Source organism: Amblyomma maculatum, chromosome 9 (assembly GCF_055883805.1).
Source record: "Amblyomma maculatum isolate TAMU_Amacu chromosome 9, ASM5588380v1, whole genome shotgun sequence".
Classification (NCBI taxonomy): Eukaryota; Metazoa; Arthropoda; class Arachnida; order Ixodida; family Ixodidae; genus Amblyomma; species Amblyomma maculatum.
Window position 1 is genome coordinate 123,418,643 of NC_139352.1, and position 15,826 is coordinate 123,434,468.

General features: G+C 49.1%; 1 long non-coding RNA gene across 1 annotated transcript; it reads right to left on the bottom strand.

Annotated features, from left to right (window-relative positions):
• Positions 1-2,898: 2,898 nt before the first annotated feature.
• On the bottom strand, positions 2,899-5,206 carry LOC146180307 (uncharacterized). The gene is made up of 2 exons (XR_014700826.1): positions 4,988-5,206; positions 2,899-3,255 (listed from the first exon to the last, which is right to left on the bottom strand). It is a non-coding gene; the product is annotated as an uncharacterized LOC146180307 (long non-coding RNA).
• Between the last annotated feature and the right edge of the window lie 10,620 nt (positions 5,207-15,826).

The window sequence follows — 15,826 nt, forward strand, 5'->3', positions numbered from 1 at the left end:
GCTAATAGAATCAGGGCAACCTTAGACTGCAATCAAGCAAAGGATCAAGCAGGGCTTCAGAAACGGTACTCTACTATCATACCCATACCATCAATCAGGTGATAGAAAAATGCTCGGAATATAACCAGCCCTTATACATAGCATTCATTGATTACGAAAAAGCATTTGACTCAGTTGAAACCTCGGCGGTGATGCAGGCATTGCGAAATCAGGGGGTAGACGAGCCGTACGTTGAAGTGCTGGAAGATATATATAGTGGCTGCACAGCAACCATAGTTCTGCATAAAGAAAGTAACAAAATTTTGATAAAGAAAGGTGTTAGGCAAGGAAACACAATCTCCCCAGTACTATTCACAGCTTGCTTAGAGGAAGTATTCAGAGACTTGGAATGGGAGCAGTGGGGGATAAGGGTAGATGGAGAGTACCTCAGTAATCTGCGATTTGCTGATGACATTGCCTTGCTAAGCAACTCGGGGGATGAACTGCAAATAATGATTGATGACCTAGACAGGAAAAGTAGAAAGGTAGGCTTGAAAATCAATATGCAGAAGACTAAGGTAATGTTCAACAGCCTCAGAAAGGAACAGCAGTCTACATTAGGTAGCGAAGTACTGGAAGTAGTAGGCGAATATGTCTACTCTGGACAGGCAGTACCCGCAGATCCGGACCATGAAAAGGAAATAACAAGAAGAACAGGATTGGGATGGAGCGCATTTCGCAAGCACTCGCAGATTATGACTAGCAGCTTATCGTTATCGCTCAAGAGGAAAGTATACAACAGTTGCATCTTACCTGTACTCACCTATGGGGCTGAAACGTGGAGGCTAACCAAGAGAGTTCTACTTAAGTTGAGGACAACCCAGAGGGCTATGGAACGAAAAATGGTAGAGGTAACATTAAGAGAGAGGAAGCGTGCACAGTGGGTCAGAGAAATAACTCAAGTTACCGACATTCTAGTGGAAATTAAGAAGAAATGGACATGGGCCGGACATGTAGTGCGAAGAGAGGATAACCGATGGTCGCTGAGGGTAACAAACTGGATTCCAAGGGAAGGAAAGCGTAGCAGGGGGCGGCAGAAAGTTAGATGGGCGGATTAAGAAGTTCGCAGGGGTGAAGCGGATGCAACTAGCACAGAACCGGGTTAAGTGGAGAAATATGGGATAGTGCAATGGGTATAGTCAGGCTGATGATGATGAATCCCACAGACTTTCGGTAGAAGCAATGTTAGGTAACCCAAGGGCCGCCTTATACGCCAGCCTAATCATAGCGTCCACCTTGTTTTCCTCCGTCACGTCCATATTCATACAAGGCGTCGCATAAACTGTTCTACTGATCACGAATGCCTGTACCAAATGACTTGACTCCTTTTCCTGCAATCCTCTCTTTAGATTGGCGATTCTTTCAGTGAGCCTCATGGCGGCGTTTACCGTATTCTTTAACTTTCCTAAGGCCTCCTTATTTTTCCTGTTAGTCTGCAAGTACATGTCCTGTTGTAGCGTATCCTCCTCCTCCAATTGTCTGTCTCTACCCCTGGTGACACAGAGTAACATCGCACCAAGTGGTGACACACAAGCGATCTGTATCTGAAGAATGGTGGCAGCTTAGATGAAGAAATGTTCATGTCAGGCCGCACAACAAAAAACACTGAAATTGTGTGATTCAGCAACTTCAGCTACAGATTTTTTTTATCGCACCAGCAGCAAAGGAGCCAGAAGAGTCTGTCAGAAGAAGCTCTGATTTCAGCTTTTAGCGATTCAGGTACTACAACCACCTGTAATGTCAACTAGTGGCCAAAGGTGCACATAGTTTCCGTACCCACTTGCTTTTGAGCATGTACACATGATCGCTGCATGTCCTCAGTTTTATCTCTGTTTAGGAGGGTTTCCACAATCGTTAGCAACGATCTGCTGACACTGGCACACAAGCGTGTAGTTTTCACGTAGACAGGAACCTAGTGTATACTTGAGTGAAGGCTCTCCAGCTTATACAAACTATTTGTAAAAGTAAAAATAAATATGATTGTACAGGGATTTTGGGGAAACCAACAGGTTGCTTGTTTTGACGGATGTTTGGAAGAAATGACTAAGTGAAATGCTCAAGTTCATAGGCCTCTTGTTTGTCCAACACGGGCATTGTGAAATTCACTGGCTGAAGCTGCACTGGAATGAGGACATCTACAGTGGTTTGCCTCCACCAGGAACAATGCTGTGAATCTGCTTCATAGCAGTGCTGGTGCTCCTTAAAGTGGCAGTCCTGTACAATGTAGACCAGCTGCCACAAGTAATGCACCGGTACATCAATCAAGTGCAAAGCCCTCACAGCCACATTAGGCAGTATTTGCATGTAGCTTCCCGAGAAGAGTTCAATAAACAGATATTTAACCTTCGTGGCACACCAGCTCAAATTTTGTCACCCTCTGCAAAATGTGCCAACCATAAACCACAAAAAGTTGACAAATGCACGAAATGAGTTGTGCTATGAGCAAAAGAAGACCGGGCTTAAAAATAATGTTTCTAGCAATTTGGCAAAGTTACGAGAATGGCAAGCCTTCACAATGAACCACATAACACATTGGTTCCTGGTATTTGGCTTCACTGCATTTTATTGATGTAGTCTGGAGAATAGGGATTTCCAACTCGCAACAACCACCCCATCTTGATACATCAAGGCAACTGCTGCAGACAGATCCGAAGGCATGTCGCCTAGCACACATTACAATAGATGCTGTCAAGAGAATGCAAGAAGTGGCCGATTCCATGCCAAGTTACTTAAGATAATGCCGTGTTTCGGACACCATCACATACAGAGAACTTTTGCTCAGATAACCACAGCTGTGTTACCCCCGCAAGGGTCAAGTGTTGTTGTATATGACAAACTCTTTAATCCATGCCAGGCCTGTTCACATATCAATCTGTTGCTTTAATTCTAAAGGCTGAAAACTAGAGAGGCAAAAAATTGCAGTCACACATTTGTGCTTCTCGACCTCCCGCCACTGCAAATCATGCGTCCAAAATCACTCTGAATGCTTTCCAAATAATAACATATCAGCAAATGCAAGGGTGACAATATTCCACAACAAGATTAAATACATTGCAAGCAAGATATTTTAAACTTAACTAGGAGCACGCTCTAAACCAGTAGAAGGAGTGAGTGTCCATTTGGTCACACCAGTCACAGCTCACTGCACTACTGAGGTAGCGGCGGAATCCAACTGGTGGAGGAAACTCGTATGTCGGCCCCGAGTATTCCTTGCCTCTGTAAATGTAAATAAATTAGAGTAATACAGCAATTACATTTAGTTTGCATAAATTCAGCAAACTCACTCACAGTAGAATGATTTGAGTAAAGCAAGTGAGAGTGCCTGCCGCAGAAGGAAAAAGGCAGTAACGAGACTGGCAGTCAATGCTAGCACAAACACAAATACTATTTAGCACACTTGCAAAACACTGAAATAGCAACAAAGAGACTAAGTTAAATCACTTGTGCAGTAAGTGCGGAATATGCTGCGGCTTGCATGGAATTGTAATCAAGAGTGCTTATAGCAGCAACTGCCAAGCTCTTTGACAGGATTACGAGATACAGTCTTTGTCAAAAGTGTAGAGCCCAGGGGTTCTGCTTCTGGGCCAGTTCCTGCGGCTTGTAATGAATTTCCGGTATTCCAACTTTGTTGATGGCAAGAAGATTTTTTGTCCTACCCCCTTCAGTGGGAAAGGCCTCAACTAATTCTACATCAGTGCCACTATTCGGCTCAGAAGCGGACCCCCCCCGGGCTCTACACTTTTGACAAAGGCTGTACATGCAACGGTGCCTCACTCCCCTCAAGAAAACGTACCACCTCAGGTTAACTATTGCTTTGTTTTCAAATAAGCTGTCAATGGCCTTGACAGCAGCTTGAAGCCAAGCACTGCCCACTATTTATGGAGGCATTGTTTCTGCTATCATTCCCAGTTTTCTCAAAGTGATGACGCTGTTGGAGCAAGCAAAAGATATATATATTAGGGAACTCTGCGGTAGCGACATGCATCTGAAGTGTTAAATCTATATAAATAAGCTCAGCGAGTTCTACCAATGCAGTTATTTTCGTAGTAAAAGGGCAGATACTCTCATGGGCAAGAACCTATGATAGCCGAAGAGTCACCCTCATTGCTGCATGCACCGATGTGAGTACTCGACAGTGGAACGTGTGAGCATATAAGCACAATAAATTCGTGCGGGTATACGCCCGTATCTTGTAGCAATTTTATGCTGAGCAGTAGGCTCGTTTCACTCCGGGGCTCATTTCGCACTGGGCCAGTTTACATTTATACTATCTCTCAGCTAGCCAGCAACTCCCCTTCTTTAGCACTTCGTCGACACTGTAAAGAAGCTGACCTCTTGCACTGCAGCACCACGTATGGGCCGCATAGATAAATACCTTACGACAGTTTTTTGACGGAAGCACGACCGTTTCTATGGGCCCAGCCACTCTATCTGCTGAAGCTGCGAGGAAGGCAATAAAACCTCCTGATCATAAACCAGCGCGTTCACGCTGGCGCACCACAACAAAATGCCTGCTACTGCCCAAACAAACTAGACCACAAACGAAGAATCTTAAAAAAAAAAAAAAGAAAGAAAGCAAATTACAAACTTCCGTGACTCTCGACTCACAAATAGTTTCACATCATCTGTAAGTCGCCGCGTACGTCCCAATACCCCAGTGCACCCCGAAGACAACAGCAACCGGCGACTGATCGGTGCACAGCAGCAAGTATGCAACGGTTGTTTCAAGCGCGAAGAAACGGGATCGACGCCATTATGCAGTCTCCACATGCCTTCGCCCGGAGACTGTCGCGTGATTACGCCGCGTCAGTAATTGTGACTACCGCATAGCTGCACTGCCGTGTAAAAACTCGTTAAAAAAGCTGCAAGACGGTAGCAGAACGCCGACAAATGTTTTACCTAGAGCTCGCGGACATGTACGAAACACCATCATTCGCGTACGACTCACCGTAGTCGGAGGCTGCAGACAGGCCAGGGACAGGACCGAAGGCTACGCTGTTGAATTTAGGGCAACAATCCACAAACTGAATCAGATTTTCACCGAATTTGCATCTATCGGGATGATGCCCCGCAAACTACAACAAGCCGACGCATGAAAAGCGACCTAGGGCTCGCAAGGCGCGAGCACCCATTGCCCGAAAAGCGCGCCAGCTTTTGCTCGGGTGCGGTGGTTCGAAACGGGGTAATTGACATCTGGGTTTGAGGCTTATTTCCAGAAAAAAGCAAATACTAAAAGTTGTTGACGTCACATCCGTCGAGAGAATCAACGCGTCCTCCTTTCCACTTTGGTTCTGTGCGCGCATGCGCAGTTCACGGAGGAGTTACAGCACGGCCGGTCTCGAGGGAGAGCGCGTTTCTCAGCGCGCGCTCCCTCTCCCTCGAGACCGGCCGTGGTTACACCTGCCGGTCGCCACCGCGCGATCTTGATAAGCTGCGCATGCGCGAAAAGAAAGAAGGTAGGCGAGGAGGATCTGTTTGTAGTCTGGCGGATGTGACGTAATAAATTGCCTATTGTTGTTTTTTGCTTGCGTGTACTCTCGAACCCAAACGTTTTTTTTTTTTTTTATCGCCGCAGCCGCAGCTGTTTCTTTTTTTTTTTTTTTCTCCCTTTTCAATTTTGGCGCGCAGTGGTACAAGCAAGCGGGAGGCTTGGCGACCGGCAGGTGTGGTTGCAGTTACTACGGTAGGTGTGCCGACCGGCAGGGCACAAAGCGTAGTTCCGCGTGCCTCCGCTTCATGACGACAAAACTGGCGCTGCTGTTCTCCGCCCGGTAACCGCCCGGTGCTCACCGGCGGATCGTCTGCTACTTGTCGCAACCGCATCGCGCGTTTTGTTAACCTCATTTTTGTTTAAAAACATTACTTATTACTTGCGTTATCAGTCAAAATAGTAGCTGAAACTGAGACTTTTGCGGTCTGGCATTGAAACAATAAACAGACGACACTAGCTACCTGTTTTCTCGTCTGTTTGCTGTCTGTCATCGTCCACATGCAAGCGCCGTAGCGGAGCAGGCGCTGCGCTTTTTGTGAGAAGTGATCGGAATGAAGACCAAAAAGGACACAACTTATTTCGCACCCTTGTGCAAATCCGGCAACAAGTCATCGAGAAAAGGACTGAAAGTCTCGCTGTTTTCGGCGCCGCGGGATCCCGAACTGTTCAAAAGGTGGGAGCTTGCTCTTCATCGTGCCGACAAGAGGTTGCAGCCACACTCCGTTGTGTGTGAGCGGCATTTTGACCAAGAGTGTATCGAACGGGATTACAAATATATGATAGAAGGCAACGTTGTTAGCCTCCCACGTTCTCACCCACGATTGACGAAAGATGCCGTGCCTTCTGCCCTGCCCGATGCTCCTGCTTACCTGTCAAGAAAGGTGACCGCGAAACGAAAGACGAAGAATTCCACAGGCTGCCGCCCAACCAAGGCTGCCAGAAATGACAGCCACGACCTTGAGACAGTGCCGGACGATCCAGTACCTTCAAGCTCCAGTGAAGGTATCCGTCTGTGTCACCTCGTCCGGTTGACATTGACTTCACTACCTGCACGGTATCCCACAGCGGCTGGACACATCACTCTATTGAAGATTCTGGCGCCTCTGCGTTCTCGACTTGCAGAAAAAGCGGACAGAGCATCGTTCTGGTGAAAGTAATACTCCTGGAGCACTGTGCGTCAAAACTGCGAGCCACCGTGTCCGTGCAAGGCGCCGTAACACAGAAGCTGGATTTGGAAACTCGTGAACAGGTTGGGGACCTTTTGGCTGACGTGGATGCCATGATTCCATGTCAGGGCATAAAATGCAATGACCAACTTGATACCGTCCTCGCGAAATCCAAGAATATAAGAATCCACGGAAACACAACATTCAGCTACAGATGCGTCGGCATCGCCACAAGTCAAGGAGACTCCTGTTTGCATTGCCGATACGCAAAAAAGTTGCTCCTAAATCAGCTGTCGTACAAAAGAACAAAGGACCGGAGGTCGAGGGAGCGCGAAAAGAAGAGAAAGTTTGTAACCGCAAAGTTCAAGAGATTGAAGCGAAATATATTTTTACTCTTGAGACAAAACTGGAAGAGATGAGGAGGAAGAACTCAAAACTGGAAAGCTGCGCTCTCATGTCAAGAATAGAAAATTTGCCAGTAAGACAACAGTCACAAGTCATGGCCTGTTTAAATGCTTCAAAGCGGAAAAGCACGAAGGGTTTTAAGTACCAGCGCGAGTGGCTGCTCGAATGCTTGATAATGCGGATGAGGAGCAAACGGCTTTATGAGCACCTGTGCAAGGAGAAGATCATGCTGCTGCCCGGCAGAACGCGTCTCCAACGGTACCTGCGCGGATTTCGAAGCGGATTCGGCTTCAACAAACAGGTGTTTGCTGCCTTGAAGGAAAAATGCATATGCATGACGGAGCAGCAACGTCATGGCGGCATTAATGGATGAAATTAAACTTTCCGAGAACCTGACGGTCAGTCACTACGGGAAAGTGAACGGTTTGGTGGACCTCGAAAAATTTTCATCTAGCTCCAGCTCAGAATTGGCGGATCACGCCCTAGTTGTTCTCTTCCAACCATTCACAGGAAAGTGGCACCAGGTGCTTGGCGTTTTCGCCTCGAAGGGGAACGTGAAAGCTGGTGTGCTAGCAAAAATTACGGTGGAGGGTGTGATAATGGCAGAAAACGCCTCACTTTTTGTGGATTTCATAACAACAGACGCTGCTAGCTGGAATCGTTCCATGTGGCGTATTTTTGGAATTTCTGGGAAAGCAGGACAAGTTGTCTGCAAGTCGCCGCACCCTGTGGACAAGAACCGCTCCTTGCACTTCGTCTCCGATTTTCCTCATTTGGTGAAGGATGTAAGAAACAGCTTGCTCCAGCACCCTTTAACAACTCCTCAGGGCGTGGCATCCATCAGTCACGTTGATGCCGCATGGCAGCTAGATCAACGTAGCCATGTCGGCTTGAAGGCAATGCCCAGGGTGCACAAAGCTGTTGTAAGGCCCGACACATTCGAGAAGATGCACGTAAATTATGCGTTTCGCTTGTTCTCTGATGATGTCCGGCGTGGTCTTTTCACGTATAGACAGCAGATTGAGCACAACCACGGTTCAGTTCACGCGACCGACGAATTTGTCAAATTGATGCAGGAGATCATCAGCATCATGACTTCAAGATTTCCAGCTGCCGCCCCCCGCCCGAACTCTGCGAAAGCTCGGCGACTTGGTGACTTCCTCACCTATCTTGATGAGTGGCAACGCTGTGCTCAGAATTCTTATCAGGGAGCACTGCAGAAGGCCTCCGAGTCACGCTGTCGAGCACTATTTCCCTCTTGGATTATCTGTCGTCCAAAATAGGCTACAGGTACTTAATGACCGCCAGACTAAGACATCTTGGAGCAACTGTTTGGGGTTTTGCGACAAATGACGTAACGACCATCCAACCCCCGTTCAGTTCTTGATCTCCATGACACTCTGGAGTTCATGAACTTGGCCAAGTCACCTGATCATGGGAATGTTTCACCCGGTCTACTAAGCAGCTTGCTTGACACCGATGATGTCATAGCAAAAGCAGAGACCCAGCAGCAGGCGGCACACGAAATGCTCAGCGCTTGCCAACTTGACAACGACCACAGCAGCCTGCAGGAAAAGGTGATTCGCGGCTGATTTTCTATTTGGCAGGATACGTGGCGCGAAAGTTTCTTTCAACGACTAAATGTGCCGATTGTGCCACTGTTTTGCTGGCATCGCCAGAAGCTCCCCTTCCGCCTGTGGCCGCTCTCACAGCCCACGTAAGCATGGGGAACTTAATATTCCCATCTGATGCTTTGAACAACTCTCGTGACATCTCTCGAGGAGACCTTCATTCACTGCTTCACAGTCACTGAACTGAGGCGAGAAAGTCTCGCAGACTTCGCCTCTTTTCTGCAGCTCAAACCTCCGCCTATGATCGGTTGTGAGGAGCATAAGATTGGGATCACTAACAGCGTCGTCAAGTTTTACTCTATCATGCGCCTCCACTTCTTAGTCAAGAACAAGAACTTGGCCCGTGAAAACGCGCGAAAAAAAAAAAGAAAGAAAACACCTGAAATTGAGACGTGTGCTTTGAACGCATAGGCATGATTTTGGGGTGTGTTACTTCACTGACTCAAAAACACTAATGTGTGCATGTCATTTATTGCACTTTCAAAAGTTCAGCTAGAAGATACCGTTTTGCAATACAAGCTTATGCACTCGTTTTATTTTATTTATTCGAAAGGTCTGCTTACGCCCATGCACACGCATAAATCACAGCTGAGCACTGTGTTAATATATTGCCGCGTGCCTCTCTGAAAAGAGGACAAAGAAGAACAGAGGACAAAGAGGACGAAACTGAGTGTAGCGCGTGGAACTGTTCCGATCAGTGATCGCTGCCTTGTACTCGTTACATTTTCTGGTGGAGCAGCCGGGTACGATTTCCCTTTTTGCTGAGTGCAACCCCTCAAGGGCAACCGAGAGCCACCACGGATTTGACACCGGTCCATCGTAGTTGCAGCCGCCGCCTTCGAGGTCAGTCGCCAGAGTTCGGGCCTCTTTCCTGCACGCCTGTGGCCAACATGCATAGGTCCAACCCGAACATTGCTTCTAACGGAGAGTCTTCACCCCAGTTCGTCGTCCTCCAGTCTCGAACGCCACCGTCCTTCCATGGCGAGCTTTATGAGGACGCTGAAGACTGGCTGGACCAATTCGAACGGGTCGCCAATTGTCACCCGTTAATAATTAAGGGGGTATTATTAACGATGCACCCTTAACGGTGCGCACACTCCCAGACACCCTTAGAGTGAGTGGGGGTAGCTGTCCCGGTCGCAAAGGAGATGCCCTCGACTTGCGTGGCAATCTCAGCCGGAATTCAACTACCTTGTAGTGACAGAAGGGGGTGGTCGTTTGGTGCCCAGCGGTCGCCGGTTCAAACCAGAGAAAGGATCGGAGTCAGAAGTAACAAACAAAACACAATTTATGCACAGCAAGAGACGATACAAAGGAATACACAAGGTCACTTGAAATACAACAGACGAGAGGTTCACAAAATACAAACGCTAAGCATGCAACTAAAGAATGATTCAATAACACAGAGGCTTTACAGCAGATCAAACACGAGAGAGTTACATAAACAAACACCAAATTGTTCACCGGGCACTGTTGCAGTCCGACGCCTCAAGAGTCACGATGTGGCCGCCATACGAGACGAGCGCCGCTCCCTTGAAAGTCCGTGGGCTTGCCAGCAGCGGGTGATCCCCGGGAGTCCAGCCGAAGCACGAGGCGAGCACGTCGCAAAACACTGACGAACTGACTGACTGGCTCATCAAACGGCGCGGTCTCTTTAAATAGGGCGCGCCGCGTCTGTTTGTTAACACGCGCCAAAGCTAGCGCGCACACACACATAACTTCGCTGGTTATAGCTCCCTCTTCTCCTCCCGTCGAGCCGCGCGTCGTCATTGGCCAGGTCCCATAGAACCTTCTCGAAAGGCCTGGCACATTCCAGGCCGATGAACCACCGTCCTCCCCGGGCAAGGGGAAAGAGGGTGACGGCAACGCGTACAAAGCTACGCACTCTCCCGCGCGGGGAAGGGGTTTTTTTCTACACATGCTTTCCACGCGACGCCGCGCGGGCCTCGCGCCGTGTCGGCTTAATGAAATTGTGCGCCGATTTCGTGACACTGCCCCTCCCTTAAAGAATATTGTCCCACAATATTCACACCAACCACGAACATCGCGCGCACATGCATGCGCTCACAACTGTATGGGGCAAATGTTCACATCACACATATTGCACAAAATTCACAAGCTGTAATAACACATTACAGATATCATACATCAATGCCATGAAATTCACAAACATGTCAACACACTGTTCTCGGATACACATAGGAATCAACAACACAGAAACGCACAGCTATTCAAATGTGAAGCGCACAAACCCAAGGCATGCTTTCGCCTATATTTCCACAAACGGCTTGTGGCTCTTCCTTCGAACAGGTGAGCCCCTCTCAAACTACCTAGCGCGCCAGTTCTCTTTCTTACGAAGCACTGGTACTTCTTTCTCACGCGTGTCCTGCTTTTCTTCCTCATTCGCGTTTTGATCTTCCTTATATTGTCTGTTTGCCGATCAGAAGTAGTTTGGCCCTTGTACCTGAGGCCCCCAACAGTACGCTCGCGGAGAGAAATGTTGCCTGCAGGCCTAATATTATTCCGTGCCGGCCGCCCAGTTTCTTCTCTGTCTGAGCTGTTCTCCTTGCGCTTCAAGCCCTTCAGTAACTTCTTCCTTTTCTTTCTTCTTGACTTTTCCCGCTCCATTTCACCTGACTTGGCAGGTTTGAAGTTGTTTCTTTTCATTTTCACTTTTATTCGCACCTTTGGCCGAGAAACGTTTGATCCGGTTTTACCCTCATAATCAGAACATTGCTGTCTGAAAGGAGCGTCTTTTTGAGAACTTTGTTCTCCCTCAATCCTTTTCATTTTCTTTCTTTTCCTTGCGATCTTAAGTCGTACCTTCTCAAAGCAGGACTCATTTTCAACTAGGGACTCATTATCCTCACTTTTGGTTACCTCCTGTTCCTTAAAATGTTTCTTGAAACTTTTCATTGCAGTGCAGTCTTCGCTTTCTTCCATTTCTGAATCCTCAAGGTTAGGATCTGCACTGCCACCTTCATCCCAGCTTTCGTGCTCACTGCAATTTGAAGTCTCCTCATCCCGGTCACTCATGCACTCAGCCATGGTGTCATTTAATGAGGAGCTACAATCCTGCCCTTCTTCATCTTCAGGCTTTGAAAACACCGAGGTTTCTGGCTCGACATCTGCCGTTGCAGCTTCTCTGCAACCTGTCGTCTCGGAGGGCACAATCTTTTTCTGAGAATTCTGAACTTCAGTTCGGTCATCTGAAGTTTCTGTTGCAGGAACACGCTGGTCCACAACCTCATTCTGGCTGCTGGAGCCAGTTTCTACAGTACCGCTTGGTTCGCTGTACTTTCTAATATAAGGAAAGGTAACCTCCGGAGGCTCGGTAATACCTTTCAAACGCCGAACTTCAGCCAGCTTTTTGAGAAGGATCTCTCTCTCTTTTAAGAATTCTTTTTCCTTTTCTGCCTGCTTCCTCAGCCATTCTTTTTCTCTTTCGGCTCTCTTCCTGAGCCATTCTTTTTCTCTTTCTTCTTCTTGTCTCTTTGCCTCTGCTTGTTTCCTCTGCCATTCTCTCTCTCTTTCTGCTCGTTTCTTGAGCCATTCTTTCTCTCGTTCTTCTCTTTGCCTCTCTCTTTCTTTCTCAGCCTCTTCTCTTTCCTTCTTAGCTTGTTCTAGAACCTCTCTTTCTTTTCGGTCCACCCATTCTCGCAGTTCAGCTCCTTTAAGACCTTTCTCTAGGCCCAACGCAATAATCTCCTTGAGATTCATCTTCAATCTGAACTGCCTAATGCTAACATATAGCACTCTCAATGGACCCTCACAACCGCTTCAGCGCGGTACCTCTCGCTATCGCTCTGCTGTTACGCCGTTTACGACCTCTTCGTAAACTCTTCCAACTCGTTCTCCGTCCTCTGAGCTTGAATGCACCAAACGTCCTGTCGCGGACGCCAGAATAATTGTCACCCGTTAATAATTAAGGGGGTATTATTAACGATGCACCCTTAACGGTGCGCACACTCCCAGACACCCTTAGAGTGAGTGGGGGTAGCTGTCCCGGTCGCAAAGGAGATGCCCTCGACTTGCGTGGCAATCTCAGCCGGAATTCAACTACCTTGTAGTGACAGAAGGGGGTGGTCGTTTGGTGCCCAGCGGTCGCCGGTTCAAACCAGAGAAAGGATCGGAGTCAGAAGTAACAAACAAAACACAATTTATGCACAGCAAGAGACGATACAAAGGAATACACAAGGTCACTTGAAATACAACAGACGAGAGGTTCACAAAATACAAACGCTAAGCATGCAACTAAAGAATGATTCAATAACACAGAGGCTTTACAGCAGATCAAACACGAGAGAGTTACATAAACAAACACCAAATTGTTCACCGGGCACTGTTGCAGTCCGACGCCTCAAGAGTCACGATGTGGCCGCCATACGAGACGAGCGCCGCTCCCTTGAAAGTCCGTGGGCTTGCCAGCAGCGGGTGATCCCCGGGAGTCCAGCCGAAGCACGAGGCGAGCACGTCGCAAAACACTGACGAACTGACTGACTGGCTCATCAAACGGCGCGGTCTCTTTAAATAGGGCGCGCCGCGTCTGTTTGTTAACACGCGCCAAAGCTAGCGCGCACACACACATAACTTCGCTGGTTATAGCTCCCTCTTCTCCTCCCGTCGAGCCGCGCGTCGTAAGGGGGTATTATTAACGATGCGCCCTTAACGGTGCGCCCACTCCCAAACACCCTTAGAGTGAGTGGGGGTAGCTGTTCCGGTCGCAAAGGAGATGCCCTCGACCTGCGTGGCAAGCTCAGCCGGAATTCAGCTACCTTGTAGTGACAGAAGGGGGTGGTCGTTTGGTGCCCAGCGGTCGCCGGTTCAAACCAGAGTAAGGATCGGAGTCAGAAGTAACAAACAAAACACAATTTATGCACAGCAAGAGACGATACAAAGGAATACACAAGGTCACTTGAAATACAACAGACGAGAGGTTCACAAAATACAAACGCTAAGCATGCAACTAAAGAATGATTCAATAACACAGAGGCTTTACAGCAGATCAAACACGAGAGAGTTACATAAACAAACACCAAATTGTTCACCGGGCACTGTTGCAGTCCGACGCCTCAAGAGTCACGATGTGGCCGCCATACGAGACGAGCGCCGCTCCCTTGAAAGTCCGTGGGCTTGCCAGCAGCGGGTGATCCCCGGGAGTCCAGCCGAAGCACGAGGCGAGCACGTCGCAAAACACTGACGAACTGACTGACTGGCTCATCAAACGGCGCGGTCTCTTTAAATAGGGCGCGCCGCGTCTGTTTGTTAACACGCGCCAAAGCTAGCGCGCACACACACATAACTTCGCTGGTTATAGCTCCCTCTTCTCCTCCCGTCGAGCCGCGCGTCGTCATTGGCCAGGTCCCATAGAACCTTCTCGAAAGGCCTGGCACATTCCAGGCCGATGAACCACCGTCCTCCCCGGGCAAGGGGAAAGAGGGTGACGGCAACGCGTACAAAGCTACGCACTCTCCCGCGCGGGGAAGGGGTTTTTTTCTACACATGCTTTCCACGCGACGCCGCGCGGGCCTCGCGCCGTGTCGGCTTAATGAAATTGTGCGCCGATTTCGTGACACCAATTACAACGGCTGGGATGAGCAAAGGAGGCTCTATAATGTCTACTTTGCTCTCGAAGATTCAGCGCGGACGTGGTTCGTGAACCACGAAACGACACTATCAACATGGGACCTCTTTCGTCGCCAGCTGTTGGCGACCTACACCGCCAACGACCGAAGAGAGCGTGCGGAGTCGGCGCTGAAATCTCGTATCCAAGCCCCAAACGAGAGCATTGGAATGTTCTACGAGGACATGATCCGCCTTTTTAGGCGTTCTGATCCAAATATGTCAGAGGAGACGAAAGTGCGCCACCTAATGCGCGGGGTGAAGCAAGAACTATTTGCTGGGCTTGTGCGCAATCCACCTGGCACGGCATCAGAGTTTCTAGCGGAGGCCACCACGATAGAACAAACACTTCGACACAGGGCTCAGCACTATAACCGTAACGTGTCCGCCATGTCACCGGTCGTCTACGGTTCCGGCATCAACGGTTCTGATGATGCCTTAAGGGAGCTGATTCGATCTGTGGTCAGGGAAGAGCTGAGACATATTCAGCTACAGGGTCTAACATCGTCGTCGAGGCTTCTATCACTCGCGGAGGTCGTTCGCGAAGAAGTGAGGCAAGCCGTCGTCCCGGAACCGTCTGTGCCTGGTGTGCAGCCACCGCCACCGAGTTTGCCAACGTACGCGGCCGTGCTTCAGCAGCATAACCTCTGTGATCCTCCAGGAGGGAACCCCACTGTGCCGCATCCAAACCAGCACCACAGTGGGTACGGCTCCCCCAGAGCCAGAGTGAATCCCCCTACTCTTGATCCAAGCCCACGCCATCCTCCTCTTCTAGCCGAAGCACGATTCCGAAGGACTGACGTCTGGCGTACCCCTGACAATCAGCCCCTTTGTTACCACTGTGGTGAGGCCGGTCACATGTTAAGGTTCTGTCCGTACCGCCGCGCCGGACTTCGTGGCTTTCATCCGCGTGCACGATGTCCTCGGAGTGGTGAACGACCACCCGAAATCGAGGAGTACCTGTCGACGCATACGAATCCTCCGGACGTCCCACAGTACGGGTCCCGCGTCATTACCTCTTCCCGTTATCGTTCTCCAAGTCCACGGCCCTCTACATCCCGCACTAGCCGCTCGACGAGCCCCCGCTCCCCGAGGCTTCGGGAAAACTAGGAACAGCGACCTGCGGAGGTGAGGCCGCTGACGAGCGAAGTGCTGAACATCCTCCATCAAGTTTAGTACAAGATAACGGCTATCAGACGGCGACATGTAACGATGAACCTGAGTGCGCAGTTTCGGACATACCAGTTTCTATCGACGATTGTCTCATTACAGCTTTAGTTGATACGGGGGCGGACTATTCAGTTATGAGCAGTGGGTTAGCCAGGAAATTGAAGAAAGTTTTAACCGAGTGGACTGGGCCTCAGATCCGCACTGCAGGGGGACACCTTATTACCCCAGCTGGAAGATGCGTTGCGAGAGTTGCAATTGACGGATTTGTTTATGTTTGCTACTTCGTTGTACTTACCCACTGT